Genomic DNA, 21,539 nt, shown 5'->3' with positions numbered 1-21,539 from the left:
CATGGGCATGGATGGGGTTTGTATACCTTGCCCGGCAGGGGAGACACCATGTCTGGGCGGGGACAAGCATTTGCCAGAAGGCTGAGCCCCTCATACTCCATGCCCCAGTACCAGCCAGGACCCTGGGGGATTGTGGAGTAAGCAGTTGATGGCTGAGACAGTGCCTGCTGCCTGAACCCAGCTCCAGTTCAGAGCTGAGAAGGCTGTGTGTGTGGAGTTGGTGTAAAGAGAAAAGATGGACCACTACAAATTCAGGATCACAATGGACAATGCAAGAAAAGCTGCCCCCTTTATATCTACAGAAGCAGTCATGGTCAAGTGGGTGTTTCCAAGGGTAATTGTGCCATTTGCTTCACCTTAAAGCAGTACATTATCCGTTCTGATCCTTCCGTCAGGAGGTTCTGAACAGACAAATCAATCAGTAATGCATTCCTACTACCTTCTTCATTTTACAACTTTATCTTATCAGCCAAAGGAGAAAATGCATCACAGAAGGAAAAACCTAAAGATCATAGACCAAAAAAAAAACCCCTCAAACCCCGTCCATCCCTGATTCCCACCACAGCATGGGCTAACAACCCTAGATTAGTCTAAAAGCATGTTTTACAAATGTTAATAAAGACGTTCTTGAGCTCTTCCAGCCAATGGTCAATGGGGGAGGGGGGCAACTGAAACAGCAGGAATTGTTCAACACCTGGTTACTGACGCCTTGTTAGCAACATCAATTCCCAAGCTCATGTTGTTTGTAAAACCCAACTCAATGCCTCAACAGATTACACAACTCTCAGCAGGTGGTCGGGTGATGGGGGCGGCGTCCATGCAAAGGGGGTGGAACCACCTTGAAATGGTTTGGGGAGTCATCCGCCAGGCCTTGCCCATGCTGCAGGCATGTCCTCACAGCCCTGGCAGCAGAGGAGCAGTTCTCTTCACACCTTCGTGTCATCCACACCCACTGCAACCGGCTATTTTCAAGAAAAACAAACAAACAACAAGGTACCTAAGTGTTCCTGCTAGGTGGGTGTCAGGTTCGCGAGCCCCAAAGGAGGGGATCCGGGGATGCTTGAGAAGCCGCAAGAACACGTCCTATTTAATGAAAAAGGTGGGAGGGTGACATCATCTTCAGATCAGTGAAATCCACAGCATTCCAGAACTATCCAAGCCACTTGGACAGAACCCTCGGAATACGTGCACATGGAGACTGTGTTAATATGAGGTGGCGGCTCCTCACCCCTGGGTACTAGGATGTGTGCAAAGTCACAGGCGGATTCCCCCTTTGTCTCTCCCCTTCCCCCAGGAACAACAAGAAACAGCAAATTTGGAAGCAATGAATTCACCCAATTTTCCCTAAACCTAGATCCTTCCCACCCCAGTCAAACATGCAATCGTTTTTTTTTAAAAATAATTACTTGTTTTTTAAAGCTAAGTATAAGTGTATTTTTGTCCTTTTTTGTGTGTTTTTGGTGCTTGATTTTCTTGACACTTTTAAAACATGAAGATCAGCTAGCGTCGGGGTCTCAGGCCCAGGCAGACTGGCCTTCAAAACCCATTGCGGGGTCTGAGATCCCAGACAGGCCGCCTAGTCCTCAGGCGCGGGTTAATCATCAGAGTGCGATGGAGGCCAGAATTCAGCCGGTGCAAGCAAAGCCCAAAGCCGGCCGCCTGACACGTGGGACGTGAGGAATCCATGACGGACTTGCACACTCCAACTCCTGATCACAGCTGATCAGTGTTTCCCAGTCCTTTCCCTTTAAGACGCGCAGTGGGTAGGGTTCCAGCCCTGGCACCTTATCCAAATTTTCCAATCCCTGCTTCGCATTTTCGTCCCGACGGCCTCTGATTGGACGATCTGCACCAATCGGAGGCTGCAATGAGCGCTCCCGCAAGTCGAGCTCCGCCCCCGCGCAGGCCCCGCCCACCTCCCGGGTAGCGCCGTTGTTATGGGGACAGGTGGGCGGCGAGGGGAGGGGGCAAGTCCCGGATGTTCGTTGAGGATTCAACATGGCGGCGGCGGCGGCCGCGGTGGCGGCGGCGTCGGAGCGCTGAGGGCGGCGCGAGGGCGCGGAGTTCCGAGCGGAGCGGCTAGGCCGCGAGCGACTGCGGCGCCGAACCGGTAGGACAGGCGGCCGAGTGAAGGGTTTTGGGGTGGGCCGGGGGACTGGGGGCGGTGGGAGAGCGTTTTATTGCCAGGAGGGGGGCGGGGCCGCCGGGGTCAGAGTTCACTCGTGGAGGGAAGGGTCCGGGCGGGGAGGTCGCGGGGTCAGCGCCGTGGGGAGAGGGACGGAAAGCGAGAGTGGACGCGAAGGTCACGCCAGCCCGGGGGGCGTGGCGAGCGAAGTTTGAAATTGGAAGTGGGGGCGCGTTCGAAGGGATGGGGGGCGAGACTCGGCAACGGAGGGGTGGGTGGGTTCCAAGTGGACGAGAAGGGAACTTGTGCCCGGAGGGGTCAGAGGTCACAGCCACAGGGTGGGGAGCTCCGAGATTGCAGGCCGCAGCCAGCGAAGCGGATTGAATGAGCTTTAGGTAGAGGCGGGGTGAGGGGTGACGTTTTTGGGTAACCAAGTTGGAGAGTGTCAAAAGTTAGGACTGACGGAGGTGGGCAGCTCGCCAGGGAAGAGAGACAGGGACATCCAGGAGAGAGGTCAGGGGGCAGTGCCCTCTCCCCCAGGTCAGGGGAAGAGGGGACCGTGCTGTGTGCCAGCCCCAGGATTCCTGCTCTGGGGCTGGAACTCGCAGCCTGTCCGGCCGGCCCTGAACGTGTCAGGGCGTTAGTTAATGGGTAACGAGGGCTCACCCAGCCTGGTCTTGTAGGTTCCCCGGGGCTTGGTTCTTGCCCTACCACTCTCCCCCGGAGTGTATGCCGGACGTAGACCCCACTGTGTGTATGCCAGATATAGACCCCACTGTACAGCTAGGAAATGAGACAAGGAGGCTGAGAAAGCTGACAAGGCAGGGGTACGGATTGGGAGCTGCTTCTGGATGATTCCACAGCTCTGGCCCCCCAGCCACCGCATCGTCCACTCTCCCTGATCTGTTTCTGGAACTAGGGGGCTGGGCTGGCCGGGCTCCTCCCTGGGCAAGAACGAATTGTCTGCCCCGGCTCCTCCTCCTCTTCCACGGGGTGTGAACTGGGAGGGGAGTGTCCCGTGGGCCTAAGGGAGTGGGGTGTCTGTGGGTGGCCCAGAGTTTAGAAAGGAAGTTGGGGCTGCTGCTCCTGGGTTCTCTCCTGAGACCCCAAGCTCCCAGCTGGAAGCTGCCACCCTCCCCTGGACCTGTAGGTCGTGGGTTTGGGGCTCCTTGCTGCCTCTGCTTGGACCCCTGCCCCCGCTCTGCCCCCAGGCACACACACACTCCCTTCTCTGCTCCCTGTCCCTGTTTATCTGGGCACCTGTTTGCCGGGCGTCCACCTGTTGGAATGTATGTGCTGTAAAGCAGGAAGGAGCTGAACTGCCCTTCACACACCCAGCCTGGAGAGGCTGCTGCCCAGCTGTGGGTGCCTGGGTGCCGATACGGCTAGTGGAGGAGACCTCTGGATCTTATGCTGTCACTGTTCCCCCATGCCACCTGCCTGAAGCAGACTAGAGCCAGCCCCTGGCTGGTGACGTGGTCCTCATGGAGGTGGGGGAACAGATCCTGTGAGACCACACTCAGGAATCTGGAGGGTCCCCAGAAAGTGGGAGCAGCAGGCAGGAGCTGTGTGTGTGTGTGTGTGTGTGTGTGTGTGTGTGTGTGTGTGTGTGTGTGTTGGGGGGAAGGAACCTGCACCTGCAGAATCCAGGCAGGACCTGAGGGGCCACAGCCTGGAAGGGGCTGTGGGATGGGAGCAGGGCGGGGGTGAGGCGCTGTGGCTGCACAGCAAGCTGCCCGGAGAGTGATTTAGTGAGCTAGGGCCAGCTCAGGCCTCCTGCCTCCCAGCCCTGCCCGCCTCCCTGCCTGCTGGCCACGTGGGTGTCTCGCTGTCCCCCTGTCAGTGCAGCAGGTATGGGAAGTTGCTGTGGGGATGTCCTTGGGCACACCTGGCCCGAGGCTGGCTCACACAGCTGGCTGCCACTCTGGTCAGCCCCTCTGCTTCTGCCTCCTGGCTTTCCCTGAGAGCTCCCTCTTCCCCCAGCCCTCACCCGAGCTGGGTCAGGGAGTTGGCGTGCTGCCAGGCAGCCCTGTGAGGCAAAGCCCAGCCCCAAGCCTGGTGGCGCCAGCTCGTGCAGCATCTCGGCGTTTGGCATAGATAGAGTGGAATAGGGCCTTGGCATTGGAGACCCATATTCAGTTTCCTGCCTCGTCCCTGAGCAGCCATGGCACCTTACACAGGGGTTTCTCATTTGCCAGTTTGTCATCAGGAGACATTTTCGACTTGTTGGGAAAGTAGAGCTTGTAGTACAGTTCAGCACCCGTGCATCAGCTGGGCTGGACCTCCCCGTGGGCACAGGCAGCACAGCAGGGCTTCCTTGCCCTCCCACCCTCCCTGCCAAGGGTATCCTCTCTTGGATATGGCAGTCAGTGTTCCTCCTCGGTGCCCCAAATGTTTCTTCCCCTTAAATGTATCTGTATCTCAGAGCCACAATTTCCGCTATGGCCCTGCACGGTGGTCCCCGAGAGCTGTGCCCAGCGCTCCCAGGAGCAGGTGTCTGGCCTTTGCATCCTCTGTCGGGGGGTGTGTTCCAGTTCCAGTGGCAGCCCCCGACCCCGGCGTCCTGGCAGTGTAGTCCCTGGAAGGCTGTGGGACAGCTCAGGTGATGGGTTCCTGTGTCGCGTGCAGTGTAGGCCTGGGTTGTCTCTGGCTCACAGCTTTAGCCTGGCCTAGCTCTGGCCTTGCGAGCATTTAGGGGAGTGAGCTGACAGATGGGAATTCTGTCTGTTTTTCTGCCACTCAAAAAATTTTAAGTTTTCGAGATTTATTTATTTTTATTGGAAAGGCTATCACAGAGGAAGAGAGACAGAGAGGAAGATCTTCCATCTGCTAATTCACCCCCCCAAGCGGCCTCAATGGCCAGAGCTGAGTCGATCCGAAGCCAGGAGCTTCTTCCGGGTCTCCCACTTGGGTGCAGAGTCCCAAAGCTTTGGGCCGTCCTCGACTGCTTTCCCAGGCCACAAGCAGGGAGCTGGATGGGAAGTGGGGCCACCGGGACACAAACTGGAGCCCATATGAGATGGGCCTCCCACTTGGAGGCAGAGAATTAGCCAGTTGAGCTATGTGTGGGTCCCCAAGTGATGACTTTTTTAGATGCCTGCTGAGAAGGTTTGCACTGGACTCTTCCTGCCTCAGGGTGGAGAAGCCAGTGGTTGTCCTTGGGGTGCTTGTCATGTGGCCACAGGGTCACCCTCACCTGTGCTCTGCACCTTGCTCTTCTGGTCAAGGTTGGACCTTGGCTGTTTCTGCATGTGGGTGTGTGTAAGCCCCGGACAAGGTGTGGCTTTCCCTGCTGGGATTTCTGTTACTGATTGGGTCACACAGGAGTTATCTACTCGCCCTGGGCTGGCTATGCAGGAAGTTTCCTGTGGGACTGTAAGGTGCCCTGGAGAATGTTCTGGAACATGTTCCCTGTGTCCTATGGCCAGTTTTTGCTGGATACGCCCTTGCAGCAGATACACTAATTCCGGCCTTCCCTGATGTAGCTGGGCAGAAAGTGGCCCTCACTAAAACTCGACCATGAAGTGTGAGGGCTCGGGGACACCCTTCCGTCACCACACCTCTTACCAGGTTTCTTGGGGACAGCCAGCAGCCTGGATCACCTTGCCAGGGCTGCCTTGGGAGAAAGCGGGCTAGGAAGACTTGACCTTTACCCTCCAGGGCACTGGGACAGCGACTATGGCTCTGACCCAGTTCCTAGGGGTGTGCAGCCTTCCGGTGGCCACGTTTCTGTAGGCCGCTTCTCAGGAGTCCTTGAGCCCCAAGCTTGTTTGGGCCTCAGGCCTCTGTACCCTCTGCGCTCTCCGCCTGTCTCGTTCTTGTTCTGTGTCCATGCTGTACCCTCCCTAGGTTGGGAGTGAGAAAGCAGAGACCCAGAGAGGCCCGTGACCTGTCCGCGGTCACACACAGGTGAGAGACAGACTCGGGACTCCTCCCTGGGTCCCCTCTTCAGACAGAAGTCCCCTGGGGACCGTGGAACCTGGATGTCTCAGGGCGCTGCATCCCCCTCCTTCGGGCTCGCCTTCGCCCCCTGCCTTTCCTTGTCCTGAGGCTTGTGGCCAAGTAGACTTCCGAGCCAGACGCCCCTGAGGGGTGTCCCCAGCAGCTGTTTGTCCCATCACCCAGGCTGGGAGGCCGCAGGTGCTGCCGGCAGGAAGCTGTCTCCTTCCAAGTTACAGCCAGGGAAATGGGACCCTTCCTGGCCTGGCCACCGCCGGGACCAGGCCTCATTGTCTGCCAGATGCGTTGGCCGGAGCAGGGCAGGAGGGGAACTCCGCTGCTCCCAGGGGAGCCAGCTCTGACAGGCACGGGCCCTGGGGCTCTCTGCGCCTGCCCAGGCCATTGTCCTGCCTGGGCACACAGTCCATTCACATCCCTCAGCTGCGTCGGCTCGGGCCCTCCCTGCACCCCACCAGCCTCACCCGGTGAACCAGGCCCTGCAGCACGCTTGTGGGGCTTGAGGCTACAAGGAGGCCCCAGGGGAAGTGCTCCCTGATGCCTGGCTTCCAGTGCTTCTTGGGAGCGCTGGACTTCGTAGCTGGACGCCTTCTGTGCCCACGAGCCTCACGAGACATTGCTAACTTCTGTGTCTTGCTGCGTTCTCATTTTGAGTAGACACATGCTTGCTGCTTGTGCTCCTTACCTGTTCCCCTAAGTAGTAACTAAAAACTTGAGCTTGGCCTGGAGGGCATCCCAGGACGGTGAGGCCTGCTGAACGCCTGCCCACGTGGACTGACTGCCCTCCAGCGTTCTTCCCTCCGGAGTACCCCCGCGTCAGGTTGCACACACCCTCTCAGGTGGCTGCTGCGGGAGCGCCCCACCTGCCGCCTTGTATGCCGGTGTCTGCTGCAAACAGGACTGCACCTGCTTGGTAGTGCAGCTGTGGAACATTCTAGGCGTGGGCTGTGCGTCTGTCATGTGTGCCTTGTTAGCTCTGCCGGTTTATGCTTCCAACACCAGTGCGTGGTGGCAGCAGGTTGCCGCCACACCCTCACCGCCTCAGACCGGCTGTGACCTGACTCTGACTTGGCAGCTGGGTGAGTGACACATGGTCCTCTCTGGTCCCACCCTCAGTCCCCGCGGAGTGGTCCATCTTCATCCTGTTTTGAGAGTCGTCATTTCCTAGTCATTTTCCTGTCTCTACGAAGGGGCAGTTAAGGAGGCGCAGGCAAGCAGGCCCCCTCATAGGCAGCTAGTAGAGGCCTGGGGTTCCAGCACAGGCCGTCCTGGCATCGCTTGGGAGCTCTCAGCCTGTGGGACCGTGGGTGGTCCAGGGCCTGGACCCTGGGTCCAGCCTGGTGGCTTTCTCACTTCACTGCTGTGGACGGGCCGTGCTGGGAGCCCACTGCTGCTGCGGTGCGCCTGGCGCTCAGCGCTGACTGCTGGGAGAGCCACAGGCATGCTCCTACCTCCGTGGACTGACTGGCTTGGCCGGTCAGCCCAGGGACAGGACTATTGTTAGCAGCTTTTATTACAGAGGGAATGGAGAACCTGGAGACCTGCCCGGGGCAAGGGAACCAGCCGGCCTGGGGTTTGGACCCCTGAGTCTGGCTCCTGACTGCTGAAGCCACTCCCTCTGCCACACCCAGAGCCCGGCCTGCTTTCCCAGGCTCTCCTGGCCTCCCTTGGCTCTGCCCCCCTCCTTCCTTGGAGTCTTCATTTCAGGCAGGGTGGAATGGGGCTTTTGAGGGCACAAGCAGACAGGTGGGGCACAGGGTGAGGTCCTCAGGTGGGAACCCCCCCGTCCTGGACCCGCTCTGTCCCACACTCAGGGCACCTGGCCCGGCCCTGGCAGTGCCTGAGAAAGCAGGGCATTGTGCACTGGTTTCGAGCTCACTTCCCAGGTCCAGTTTCACCACTCCCACAGGACAGAAGGTGACCCAGGGAGATGCCAGTGCTTCCCTCTGCCTCCCCGCGCCCTTGCTGCCCCCTTGAGCAATGATCGAAGTTGGCATGGGAGAAAGCAGGACAGGAGGGGGCGGGGCTCTCGCTGCTGCCCTGGAAGTCTTGTCCAGTTTCTCCAAATCTCACAGCAGCCAGCACCATGTATACGTGCATGTGTGTGAATGTGTGTGTGTGTGTGTGTGGTGTTTGTAATTGCATGACTGTGTTAAACCTGGAGAATTGACATACTGTACCTGCCAGCCCAGTAGGGAGTTGTAAGCACCCTTCTCCCTCCCTGGATGGACAGAGCAGCCCAGTGGTACTGGCCCCACCATGACTCTCGTCCCTGGTGGTCATTTTACCCTTGCTTCCCCTGATTGTGCCACCATCAGGTGTGTGTCCCTGAGTTAGTCTTGACCATATGTAGGTGGAATCTTCCAGCACACCTCTGCCTCAGGCCAGCTTCATCCAGTGTGCGTCTGCATCCTCCATCCACGTGGCTGTGCCACCTCTTCTGTCAGGCCATGCTGTGTTTTTTCTCTGTCTCCTGCTGGCCTGGGCAAACATTCCCTGTGGGTCTCCCGCATTTCCCCAGGGGACACAGCCAGGAGGGCACTGCTCACGCCCCACGGCTCCCCACAGCTCCCCACGGCTCCCCACGGCAGCAGTGCCTGTGTACATACCGGCAGTGGCGGGGAATTTGTGGCGCTCATGCTGTTTCCCTGTCTGCGCTCTGCGATGCCAGGAAAAGGGTGGGCATTGACAGGCCGGTTAGACCCCCGTCGGGACATCCACGTCTCCTCTCAGAGGCCCGGCTCCTCTGCTGGTGGGCAGCGGCTGACTGTGCAAGTCATGTCACCTGTCAGAGAGCTGAGTCCGAGTCCTGGCTCAGCGTGCTCCATGCTCGGGCTGTTGTGGCGTTTGGGGAGTGAGGAAGCAGTTCGGAGATCTCGCTCTGTCTCTCTGCATTTGAGGAAAAGATAGAAAGTGGGGTCCCTATTGCTGCCCTTTTGAGCATCACCTGGTGCCCCACTGTTCCTTGCCTCTGCTGGGCCAGGCCCCCTGACCTCCTAGACTGCTGTCGCCCCCGCTGCCACAGTCCGCCTGCAGCAGGGGGAGCCCTGGCACCAGGTGGGCTAGCAGCCAACAGCCCTCTGTGGCTCCCTCTCTTCCCAGGGCAAAGTTCCTATGCTGCCTCTCCATCCTCCCCTGCCCCACCGTTCCTGGAACATTCCAGAGGAGTTCTTCCTCTGAGCCTTTGCTCTCTCTGCCCTCTCCGGTAGCACTCTCCACTCTCGCTCAGCTCAGGCAAGTCACCCCGTGGGACCCTGTCTTTCCATTTCCCTCCCCTGTCCCTACACCCTCTCCTCCCATCCTGCCTTGATCTTCTTGGCAGTACTTGTAGTGTGCTGTGGTCTGGGGTGGGTTGTTGGATGTGTCCTGTGCCCTGTAACTTAGGATGGGGTGGGAGTGGCACGATAAGGCCCTGCCAAGTCTCTGTGGTCTGGGCCTGACATCTGACAGTCTCAGTGAACCCTGGCAGACAGACCAAGCAACCAACTGGGCATGGTATGGAACGGGGCCTGGCCTGGGCAGGGTGGAGGTGCACTGGAAGGAGGGGCCTGCAGACCCTCCTCTCCCCCTGCAGGGGCACACTTGGCCCAGGGCACTGATGGAGGAAGCCTTTCTCTTCTCCCTGCGTTCTGGATGTCAGCCTCTGCAGAGCGAGGCTCTTGCGGTTGGCAGAGCCAGCCCCATGTCCTGCCCCAGCACTTCCTGGGGCCTAGTGTACAGATCGAGTGTTTGGATTTTTCTTTTCTTTATTTTTTATTTTTTTATTGATTTATTTAATTTTTTTTGGAAAGGCGGATATACAGAGAGGAGGAAAGACCAGAGGAAGGTCTTCCATATGATGGCTCACTCCCCAAGCGGCCGCAACGGCTGGAGCTATGCCAATCTGAAGCCAGGAACCAGGAGCTCCTCCAGGTCTCCCATGTGGGTGCAGGGTCCCCTGGCTTTGGGCCGTCCTCAACTGTTTTCCTAGGCCACAAGTAGGGAGCTGGATGGGAAGTGGGGCTGCTGGGATTAGAACCGGCACCCATATGGGATCCCAGTGAGTTCAAGGAGAGGACTTTAACCACTAGGCTATCACTCTGGGCCCTGTTTATATTTTTCTCATGAATACTCCTGAGTGCTGGCCTCTTGTGGCACTGAGTGAGTAGCCCCCTGCTGCCTGTCAGAGAGCTGGACACCTGTGGGTGAGGGCAGGTCAAGGACCAAGGCGCCCTTGCTCTGTACCCGGGGCTTTCTGAAAGCTGCTTCATGGGGAAGCTAACTGAGGCTTTGTGTGTGCCAGCTGGCCGTCTGCATAGTGCTCACCGGTATCCCAGGGGTACCCACATGCACCCAGCAGCCCATCTCACAGGTGTGGAGAGCGAGCGTGGCCCTGTGGATCTGGGGGTGTGTCTGGGTTCTGGGGGTGTGTCATGGGAGCTGTCCTGGCTTTTCCTTGGGTTGTCTGCCTTGCTTGTTTTTCACATGAGCCACGATGTTTCTGTTTGTTTGCTTTAATTTTGGAGTCAGAGAGAGAAAGAAAAAGAATGGAAGAGAAGGAAGGGTTAGAGAATGAGCCCCTCCATGTCATGGTTCAGTCTTCAAATGGCGGCGGGAGCTGGCTGGACTGACGTCGGAGCCGCGAGAGGAGCAGGAACCGCTTGCCGGAGCCTCCTCCGCTGCCCTCCAGGGTTTGCAGTACTAGAACGCTCGGGCCAGGAGCTGGGGACTGAACCCAGACAGTGGTTTGGGGTGTGGGTGGTGTGACATCCCAGCTGCTGGGGCAGGCACCCACCACTGCCTTTCGCTTTTTGATGACTTTACATCTAGAGACTGAACCCTGGGCAAGACCCTTCACAGTTCCAGCTGTCGGTTGGCTGTAATCTCTGTTGTGTTTTTTGATGAACAGAAGTACCTGGTTTTAAATAGTCAAGTTTACCACGCTCTTCTTTCTTCGTTCCTTCACTTGTGGGTGTCTGTGCTGCAGGAGGTGGGCGTCTAGGTTCACACTCGGCGTGCATGCTGGTCAGCACTTGGCCGGCCCACTGCTGCCCTGCTGTGAGTCCTGCCCTGTCCTGTCCCCACACAGGCACCTCCCTGACCTGGTAGCTCTAGTTTCTAAGTCTTGCTTGTGGGCACAGCAGTCCTCCTCCTGCTTGTCCTCCAGGGGGTCTCGGCCATCACCCGCTCTCTGCGGTTCTCTTTGTCACACCTGGGGGCGTGGCACTGCTCAGTTCTCTCAGGCCTTTCCCAACTCCTCGTGGGTTTATCCCAGTTTCCTTCGTGACAGGACAGGGTGCTCTGCTCCCATGTGTGTTTGCTCCCAGGTTTCCTTGCGGGGTGCATCTTTCCTTGCTGGGGCCGCGCCCATTCCCTGTTCCCTGCTGCTTGCCTGGCACCACCCTGGGCCCTACTGCAGGGTGGGCAGGCTGCCCAGAGAGGAGGCTGTAATTTTCCTGAACGATTTCAAGGGCTAATTAAAGGTTTTCCCTGACTAATCAGCTTACAGTTTAATTATCAGGGAGCAAGCTCAGGGATGTGGCAGGCAGCGCAGCTGGGGTCTTCCCACAGCATGGCTGCAAGAAGCCAGGCCTGGCTCTGCCCCTGAGCATGGCCAGACCTGGGGCTACACTGCCCTCCCAGTGGAGGGGGACTCCCATCCCCATCCCTGTCAGTGCTGGGGTGCAGGCAGCAGGTCCCTGCCCCTTCTTGCATCCTTTCAGGCCTGTCCTTGTCCAGGCAGGGCTCCCACCCAGGCTGTCCAGCAGGTGTCAGCCTGGCCCTGCCCCCTCTTCCCTGTGCAGTGCTCCACCTCCTTCCCACCCCTGGTGCGGGGTGGCTTGGCTGGAAGGACAGTGCCCTGGGCAGCCCTGTTGTGGCCCTGCCACAGCCGGTGGTGAGCCCTGAGCCCCTTATTAGCGTCCAGTCACAGCTGTGCGTCCACTCACTTGCTGTGCCCACAGTGGAAGTGCACTGAGGGTACTCCTGACCTGGACCCTGTGCTTGGGCACCCAGGAGAACCAGGGGTTCAAGCTAGGAGGCGGCTACAAGCCGATATTCTCCTGGGGAGGTCTGAGTAAGGTGGAGCCTTCCTAGGGGAATTGAGGGACCAGATCTAGATGTATGGTTTCTGGGAATTTGCAGAGGGGGAGGGGTGCAGAGATGGCGGTGCCAGGCCTGGCTTCATTCCTTGCATTCCTCAGGGGCCCCAGATCCTGGTAGCCCTAGGTGGGGGAGGGGACCAGCGGGACAGGCCTCTGGACATTGGCTGCTGCCCATTGCACTGTTTTCCTTTACGGCCTCCCTCCTGGGGCGGGGCCGAGCCCAGACCTCTTGAATCCCTTGCTGGGCTGGGGGGCTGGCAGGGAGCAGTTTTCAGGCCCCCCGGTGGGTGATGGAAGTGGCTCAGAGTCAGGTTGGAGCCAGGTTAGAAGCACTGGAGTCAGACTTAGGTGGCTGAGGGGTGGCCTGTGTGAGGCACCTGAGGCTCTCTGGGAGAGAGCCGTCATTACTGCCCTGTCTTCCTCCTGCCCCTCCAGTTGGCCCTCCATCTGCGCCCCTCCAGTTGGCCCTCCATCTCCACTACATACACACACACACACACACTCTGCAGCTGCCCCCCGCCCTGGTGTGGAAGCTCCCAGCTGCAGCCACAGAGAGGTGGTGGTTTCTGCAGGCTGAAGCCCTCGGGTGGAGAGCTTGCTGATGTCACCTTGGGCCTCCCTGGATGCTCAGGATTCCAGCACACATCCTAGTCTGGAGACCTGTTCAGATGGCCACAGCGCGTATTCCCTGATGTGGCTGTAGGACTGCCTGCCAGCCAGTTGTTTACTTCTGCACAGTTGTGTGAACTGCTGCAGGAGAGCCTTTCGTACATATAGGTGAGTGATAGCTAGGGTTCGCTGAGCACCTGCTTTCGGCTGCCCGCTCTGGGAAGGATTCCCCCAGCATCCTCTCCCAGCTCTGGACTTCTTGCAAGGCCCTGAGTCCCTGCACTGGGACAAGAGGTACAGCTGTCCGCTGTCCCTCCAGGGCTGCTGCAGGGTGGGGTGAGCCATGCAGCTACTGGGGGCGGCAGTCCCAGGCTTGGGTTTAGCAGTCAGGGTTCAGAGGTGGTAGGGTCAGAATTCTTTGCTCTCCTTTCCTTCTATAAAATGTACACTTTTGTGCTCTGGAAGAGTGGACTTGCGTTCAGAAGCAGCCCCCGCCACTGCCTGTCCCCAGCTTGAAAGGGGCCGTGGGGTTTGTCATCCCACCCCAGACTGTCTCACCCCGGTCCACTCACTGTGTCACCCATGGGAATGCCCATTTCATCTTGGTCTGGCTACACTTGACTTTGACCACAAAGGCCCATCCTTCAGCTGTTCCACGAGCTGCTTGTTGCCTGTCTGGGCCTACCTGGGTGTCTGTGCTGGAACCATTCCTGGGGGCTCTTCCCCTGCGGGTACTTCCTGTAAGTGGGATTGTAGTCTAGGCTCTGGCTGGGCCTGAATCAGGTTGTTTCTTCTTTCTTTTGCCAACACTGTGTCTGAGCATCAGGGCATACTTCTAGTTAACTTATAAAATCAAGTGAACTAAGTGAAAGAAAATATAGGTAGGTAGGTGGGTATTTGGCCAGGGTGCCGCTGGGATCCTGCATCCTGTGTCAGAGTGCCTGCAGTTGTGGCCTGGCTTCCTTGTGCTTCAGCAGCTCCAGCTTCAGGCTGCTGTGTGCCCCGGACGCAGCGGATGGCGGCTCGGGCACCCCCGTGTGGGACCTGGTGGACTTTCTTGACTCTGAGTCCCAGCTGTCAGGGCTGTTTGGGGAGGGAACCTGCTGGTCAATAATCTTTCTAAATAAAAATTTTTAATTTTAAGATTTATTTATTTTTATTAGAAAGCCAGATCAGATTTACAGAAGGAGAGAGAAAAGATTTCCTGTCCACTGGTTCACTTCCCAAATGGCTGATCCAAAGTCAGGAGCTTCTTCTGGGTCTCTCACATGGGTGCAGAATCCCAAGGCTTTGGGGTGTCCTCTTCTGCTTTCCCAGGCCACAAGCAGGGAGCTGGATGGGAAGTGGAGCAGCCGCTGCCCTTGTGGAATCCCAGAGCTTGCAAGGGAAGATTTAGCTGAGCCATCCTGCTGGGCCCAATTTCTCTAGATAGAAGAATGGATCGAAAGAAAATTCTCTCCTAGTGAGGCTGACCCCCAGGCCCACGGCTGGAACTGCCCGAGCCTGCGAGCTGAGGGCTGTGCATTGGCCCAGCTACCTGTAAACCGCCTTCACTCACTTTTGGTCCCAGCTGCTGCTTTGCTTGAGCTACAGCCTCCAACTGAAAGGGGCCTCTTTTCCTGTGCCCTCTGCCCAGCCCTGCTGCCCTGGGCAGCTTTGTACCAGGCTGTGGTGACTTTGTGATCCCTGGAAGCCTATGGTGAGGCCCTTTGGCCCTGGGAGCCATGGGTCTCCAGCTGCACCCTCCCTCCACTTCCTGCCCCAGAGCTCCATGCCACCTTCTCCCTTCCCTAAACTCTTCCCCATTCCTCACTTCTGTCCTGGCTCCCCAGCTGCCCTCTGGAAGAACATGCTGTTACTTTCCGTGCCTCCCCACTTGTGAGTTGGCTCTTCCCTGGCAGCAGGTCCCCACCTTCCCATGGGGCCCGGGACTGACTGACCACTGTCTCCAGTTTCTAGGACAGTGCCTGCTGTCCCCTGTTGAGCCCATTGGAAGGAGCTGTTGAGTGCGCCATTGAATGAAAAGATGATACGGTTAAGGGAGTGAACTTGGTAAGAGTCTGACCCACTGTGGGATCCTGGCCCTGATCTGGCCCTGTGACCCCGGGCTGCGCCACCCCGTCCCTGCCACACTTTGCTGCTGTGTCAAACAGCACATTGGCAGCATCTTCTCTGCACCTGGGTTTGTGCTAGCGTGGCATCTGCACCTGCTGCTTGCAGCTGGCCCCACTGCCCATTCTGGGGCCCTGGCACGGGACACTGTGAGCCAGCCGCGAGCCATCCCTGCCCCAGGGGCACCTGACCTGACCTTTAGCAGTAGCTGCTTCTGCTTTGTGCACTGACTGTGGTGTGTTGGGGCAGCGCTGGCGAATATGGACTGGGCTGGCCCCTTGGCAGGGGCAGTGGGGGAACTGAACAGGACACCAGAATGGGGAGCCCCAGGGTCGTGGCCTGAGGCTGCGGGCCCTGAGACTGTGCTGGCCTATCCTGGTGCTTGCAGCAGTAGCCACAGCCTACAGGAGAGGGCAAAGGCAAATGCGTGTGCCACACGTGTGTGCTCCTGGGGGAGGGACAGAGGCTGCGGGGTATGCCTCCACCATCAGGAGCCCCGTCTGGCGTCTGCAGGTACAGAGGTGCGTGGCAGCGCTATGGTCAGCCTCCTGACTGACCCCACCCAGGCTAGGCAACAGGACTTGCTGGTCCTCCCTGCCATGCTCCACCAGAAACACGGCCCCTTCGTCCCGCTCGCTGTTGTCTCATGTTTAGTAAATTATGAATGATCTCAGGAGTTCCCAAGAGAATGAATTACAGGGCCCGGCAGCATGGCCTAGCTGCTAAAGTCCTCACCTTGAACGCGCCAGGATCCCATATGGGCGCCAGTTCTAATCCCGGCAGCTCCACTTCCCATCCAGCTCCCTGCTTGTGGCCTGAGAAAGCAGTTGAGGATGGCCCAAAGCCTTGGGACCCTGCATCCATGTGGGATACCCGAAAGAAGTTCCTGGCTCCTGGCTTTGGATCGGCATGGCATTGGCCAGTGCGCTCACTTGAGGAATGAATCATCGGACAAAAGATCTTCCTCTCTGTCTCTCCTCCTCCATGTGATGTTTCAGTATAGACTGAGTGGTATTCCGTTTAGTCTGCGGGGTCTTTGTGGTGTTCCCTTGTGGTCCATATGGTGTTCTGACAGTTGCAGACACAGGCGTAGTGTAAGAAGCAGTCCTGGGTCAGTGCCCAGGGCTGTCCCCAGTGCCATGGCATCACAGCAAGATCTGTCACTGGAACGGCAAGGTGCAGGAGAGTCCACTCCAGGGATGCCCCTGCCCAACCCTGACTTCTGCTAGCCACGGGTCTGTCCGGTTCTGTTTTTTTTAAGATTCTGTGTAAATGGAATCACCCCGGGCGTGCCCTTGAGGAATGTGCTGTGTTCACTCAGCAGTGGTCCCTGGGGATCCGTCCAGATCCCTCCAGTCCGTGTGTATGTGCAGAGAAGTTCTCAAGGTCTGGGCACCCCATCCCCATCAGAGGCCATCTGGTTACTTCTGGCATTTTGGCTATTAAATAAAGCTGCTGTAAACGTCCACGTGCAGGTTTATGTGGACATGGGTTAAGTGTTTTGTTTGGGCACATGTGTCGCCGTACGGTGGCTGGTCGTGGGTGGCTGCACAGTTCAGAGCACTTGCCTCATTGCTCTTGGAGAGGCAGCCGTTGTGTGTCCCCCTACAGTTGGCGAGGCCCGTCTCCCTGCACCCTCCCCAGCGTGTGGTCCTATCACCGTTTCCACTTTGGTCACTTCTTGGGTTCTTGTTTGTCCGTCCTCTGATGGCCTGTGCTGTGGAACCCTCTTTGGCACGTAGATCTGCCTCGTGTCTCCTCTGTACCGAGGCCCGTCTCTCTGTGTCTCCCCTGCTGGCTTGGCTGTGTGCTGCTGTGTCCAGGCGTTCTCTGGACAGGGCACACACACTTGCTCCCCGTCAGGAGCTCCAGGCATGTTGCAGGACAGGCCTGGTCTGTGTCGCTGTGTTGGTCTGTTGTAGATTGTGTTTCTCATGTCAAGTCAGAGACACTCTGTGCTCTGTGTGTGTCCCTCAGGGTCTCCTAGTTTTATAGTCCACACCTAGGTGCAGGATCCATGGTGAATTTTGTGGGAGGGTTAGGGCAAGCCATTGCCCAGAACTGTCTGTTGAAATCTTGGCGCCTCATTCTGCAAAATCTGTTGCCACATGAAGTACCACTTTGCAACCTGCTAGGAGGGTTTATTCAAAACAAACAACAAAGCAACAATGAAGAAGGGAGAAAGGCTCCTTGCTTTCATCGGCCACCGTCAGGTGAGCCAGGCTGGACGGGGCAGGTGCATCAGGAGCTGTGGGGAAAGAAGTGGCCGGATGGGATGCATGCTGTCCTGCGGATCTGCTGCTGGCACTCCCACGGGCTCTCGGCACTGCCCAGGGCACCCTGCCCCACCTTGCCAGGCAAGGCACACAGGCTGGGATACAAGAGCCAAGCCTGTTTCTGTCTCTCAGCCTTTCAAGTAAAAATAAATAAATTTTATTTTTATTGGAAAGGCAGATTTACAGAGAGGAGAGACAGATTTTTCCATCTGCTGGTTCACTCTCCAAAGGGCTACAATGGCCAGAGCTGAGCTGACCCAAAATCAGGAGCTTTTTCCAAGTCTCCCAGATGGGTACAGGGGCCCAAGGCTTTTAAGCCATCCTCCTCTACTTTCCTAAGCCGTGAACGGAACTGAATCAGAAGTGAAGCAGCTGGAACATGAACCAACGTCCATACAGGATCACAGCGCACCACGGGTAGAAGTTGAGCCTGCTACGTCACATAGTGCCAGTGCCCCCCCCCCAAAAAAAATATATTTAAAGACATAAATGTTTACAATTTTTTAAAAAAGATTTATTTTTATTGGAAAGTCAGATATACAGAAAAGGAGGAGAGCCAAAAAGGAAGATCTTTCATCTGCTGATTCACTCCCCAAGTGACCACAACAGCTGGAGCTGAGCCAATCCGAAACCAAGAGCCAGGAATCTTCCAGGTCTCCCACATGGATGCAGAGTCCAGGGGCTTGGGGCCATCCTTGACTGCTTTCCCAGGCCACAAGCAGGGAGCTGGATGGGAAGCGGGACCGCTGGGATTAGAACCAGTGCCAATATGGGATCCTGGCACTTGCAAGGCGAGGACTTTAGCTACTAGGCTATCACACTGGGCCTGAATGTTTACTATTAAAACACAACACAACACACACACACACACACACACACACACACACACACACAGCAGCCAAGTAGGTCTATTCCTGGATTTCCTGTTGTGTCCACTGACCCATCTTTATCCCCAGTGTCTTGAGTGCCTTGGCTGGGGTCAGGCCTGATCTTTAGGTGAACCAAGTCTTCCTGCTTTCACAGAAGCTGCCAGAGGCCTTGGTGGGGAGCAAAATCTTGCGATGGGCCCTGGCCCCTCCCTCCCTCGTCCCTCTGGGCCTGACTCCTCTCCAGCTGGTCCTTGTGCTTGGGCTGCAGAACTCAGGGCGACCCTCCCCTCCCTCTCCTGGCCGCCATTCCAGCCACTTGCACTGGTACTGCACCCATGGCGCTCACACCCACTCCATTCAGGCCCCCGTGTGAGGTGGTGGTCTTCAGCACACAGGTCTGTCGTCAGCGCCAGCCTCCCTGCCTCACTCCCCCGAGACTGGGGCCTCAGCCCCCCGCCCCCGCCGCCAGCCTGCATCTGCATGAGCTGCCCATTCTGTTTGTGCCAGCTCTGAATGTAAGTCCCCAGGACAGGGAGCACAAGGACTGTCCCAGCTGAGCAGCGCTTGGTGGGCACACGTTGGGTCAGCTTGTTGCCATGGGTTCCCTAAGTGGTGCAGGTGACTAGGGGAGCATGAGAGTCCCGGGGCCTGCTGAGTGGGTTTCCAGCTGGAAAGGGTCCAGGTCAGATTAGAGTTACAAAGGTCTGTCAGAGCCAGCAGAAACAGCAAAGGCTTTGAATGGCCACTTAGCGGAAGAGGACATGCTGATGACTGCTACCGATTAGGGGACACCCAGGCTACTGAGTAGAGAAACACACATGGAACCCGGGCTGTGAGGGCTGGGACCCCACACCGGAAGGTACGTGGTGGCACCAGTGACTGCAGAAAGAAAGCTTACACTGCCACCCTCCCTCCCTAAGGAGCAGCGCTCTGGTGGTTGTCACACCTCAGCCTCCCTTCGTGAGCCTGCATCTCCCTGTGTGTCTGGCAGCACCCTTGCTTTGTTTTGCCTGGGTGTGGGCCGTAGCTGAGTGCAGTCCTGGGACATGTGGTTTGGCTGCTTGAGTTAGGCATCCGTGTTGATCCTTAGCCCGTGCAGCTGTAGGTGCTCCTCCTCCTCCCCGTTGGAGCCAGTGGACCACAGGTGTCCCGCCAGGCCCTGTGCACACACAGTCCCAGACACAGGCTCCCGCCACTCCTGGGAGAGCACTGGTCAAGTTCCCAATGCCCTCCCCTTGATTGGCTGCCACCTCACTCCTCCTGAGAGTCAGTAATGTGAGGGAGCCTGGCTGTTTTGCGAAGGGCAAAGTGTGGGTGTGTGTGGTGTCCTGCCCTGGTGTTATTTTCCAGTGTGCATACGTGTGGGCATGGGTGCAAAGGGCACCCTCTGGCAGGGGCTGCCTCTGGGCAGAGCTGGCCAGGGCGGAAGGAAGCTGTCCTGCCACTGTTTACGCTGCTGTCCCCTGGGCTTCAGAGTTCTTTAGGGACAGAGGGAAAGAAAAGGGAAGGGCCCATGAGCCTCCTGGTGATGCAGCCTCTCCCGCCCTCCTCTGGGGACCTGGTTTCCTGCAGCCAGCCAAAACTGCCCAGTCCTCCCCCTCACCCCCTACTCCCTGAGCCCAAACCAGCCAGGCTGGTTCTGGCAGCTCCTCCACCTGGCTGCTTTCTTGGTGTCCTGCCCCCGCAGGGGAGGAGTGACCTGGGATCTGGGACTTCCGGAGTCCCCTAGACCTGCACTCCCAAACCCATGGTCTGGTCCGGCCCCTGCTCGGTGGGCAGATGCAGGCCTGGTGGTGGTAGGTGGGCGTGCCTGTCCCCTCTGGGAGATAACATCTGCCCTTAGAGATGAGCTGTGCTGGGGGTAGGTGGGGCCCAGGCAACTTTCCACCTGCCCGCCTGGGCCATTTGTTCACCTGTGCTTTCTGGGCTGAGCCATCTGCAGGCATGGTCACTGTCACTGCCTGGGCCTGACCCCGGGGGCGTCCATTTAGGATGTCAGCAGGCCGTGGCCAGAAGGTCCTGTTCACTGCTGGGTGAACCTGGAGCAGGCCTGGCTGCTACCTGCTAGGAGCTCAGCAAGCAGACACCATAGGCAGTCAGGGGCCAGAGGAGGAACTTGAGCCAGCCAGGCATGGTAGGGAGGGTTTCCTCTGTTATTCAGCCTCCTTTTCCCGTGGCATCAGGTCGGCTACCCCCCAGCGCACAGGCCTGCCCCGAGTGGCCCCAGCTTCTCTCGCCTCTACTCCTCACCCAGCACAGGTCCGGTGCTAGTGAGGGGACCTCTCTGCTGAGGCAGGGGCTGCTGTTGAGGTCCCCACCTGGCTCCTCCCTCTGTCCAGGCCACCCACCCGGCTCCAGGCCCAGGCCCCACCCTTTGTGGGTGGAAGCCATGGTCCAGCCCACTGCTGCTGCTGAAGCAGGGCTGCCTTGCCCTTAAGCCAGAGCTCAGCCCATTCCAACTTACTGCTCTTGCAGCTGGACGCCTCCCTGCCCCTCAGGAAATCGGGAAGATGGTGGAGGTGAGCTGGTCAGGCGCCCAGCACGAGCGCCAGACTGGGAGGGGGACAGACCTGCAGCTGGTCCAAGGAACCCACATGAGCACATGTGAGGGCCACACCTTTCTTGGGGCTGGAGTCGGGATCCTGGCATTGCCATGTGTGCTGTGTGCCTGGGACTGGCCCCGGGTGGGTACCTCTCCGTGGGAGTGTGTGCTGGGATCTGCTGACCCACAGTGCTGTGGGGTTGTGGGCACTCTGGATTCTTATGGCCCGGGTTGTGTGAGTTTTGTAGTCTGTCTTTGTGTTGCAAGTGTGTCTCTGGTGGCCGGGCCATCCTGGGATGGGTTAATGTCTCCGAGGATGGCTGAGTCACTTGTGATGTGGCTGTGAGTCTCTGTCTAGAGTCCCCACGTTTCGGGGCAGTTTGTGGGTCCCAGGACTCCCCATTGCCCAGCCCTCCTTCCACACTCCCTCCTGCCCACAGAGGCCTCTAGCCAGGTCTCCTGGCATGACCTGCTGGTACCCATTTCCTGGAAGCAGGGACTGAAGCTCCAGACCTACAGTATATGGGGTATTGACTCCTGGTACCTGCTCCCAGACCCCTACTGCCGCCCCAAGTATCCAGGACTTTGTGGGTGGAGAAGAGCTGCGGGGTCTCAGGCTGGCCGTGGAACTGGAGCATGTGGGTGTGCAGCAAGTGTGCACCACGCAGTGAGGGCCGTCTGCACCACAGGCTGGGGTCTGTGGGAGAGGGGAAGCGTGTGTTGTGGCATCGGTTACAACATGGCCTATCTCCCTCCATCTGCTGTTGGTAGGTGGTAGGGTGATGGGCAGTGTGAAGGCATGGGTTCCAGGCCCAGGGAGGGGCCCCACAGCCACTCTTCTGCCTCATTACCCCGTCTGCCTGGCCTCAGGGGGGCCTGAGTAGAAGCTGATCTGCTGGCCCGCCCTGGTAGGCCCACCCACGCACCTTGATGTGAACTCCACTCCCACCCCGAGGGTGAGGGGCA

At 58.1% G+C, this 21,539-nt stretch overlaps 1 protein-coding gene across 1 annotated transcript in view; it reads left to right on the top strand.

Moving 5' to 3' along the window:
* The first annotated feature begins 2,006 nt into the window (after positions 1–2,006).
* Positions 2,007–21,539, top strand: part of PAK4 (p21 (RAC1) activated kinase 4) — a 33,437-nt gene continuing 13,904 nt past the window's right edge. The window contains exon 1 of the mRNA XM_040976339.1: positions 2,007–2,110. The gene's annotated coding sequence lies outside the window, so the exon portion shown is untranslated. The remainder of the gene's footprint in view (positions 2,111–21,539) is intronic.

Source organism: Ochotona curzoniae, unplaced genomic scaffold (assembly GCF_017591425.1).
Source record: "Ochotona curzoniae isolate NIBS_2020 unplaced genomic scaffold, NIBS_Ocur_1.0 contig_2699, whole genome shotgun sequence".
Classification (NCBI taxonomy): Eukaryota; Metazoa; Chordata; class Mammalia; order Lagomorpha; family Ochotonidae; genus Ochotona; species Ochotona curzoniae.
This window is presented reverse-complemented; position numbering and strand designations above follow the sequence as displayed.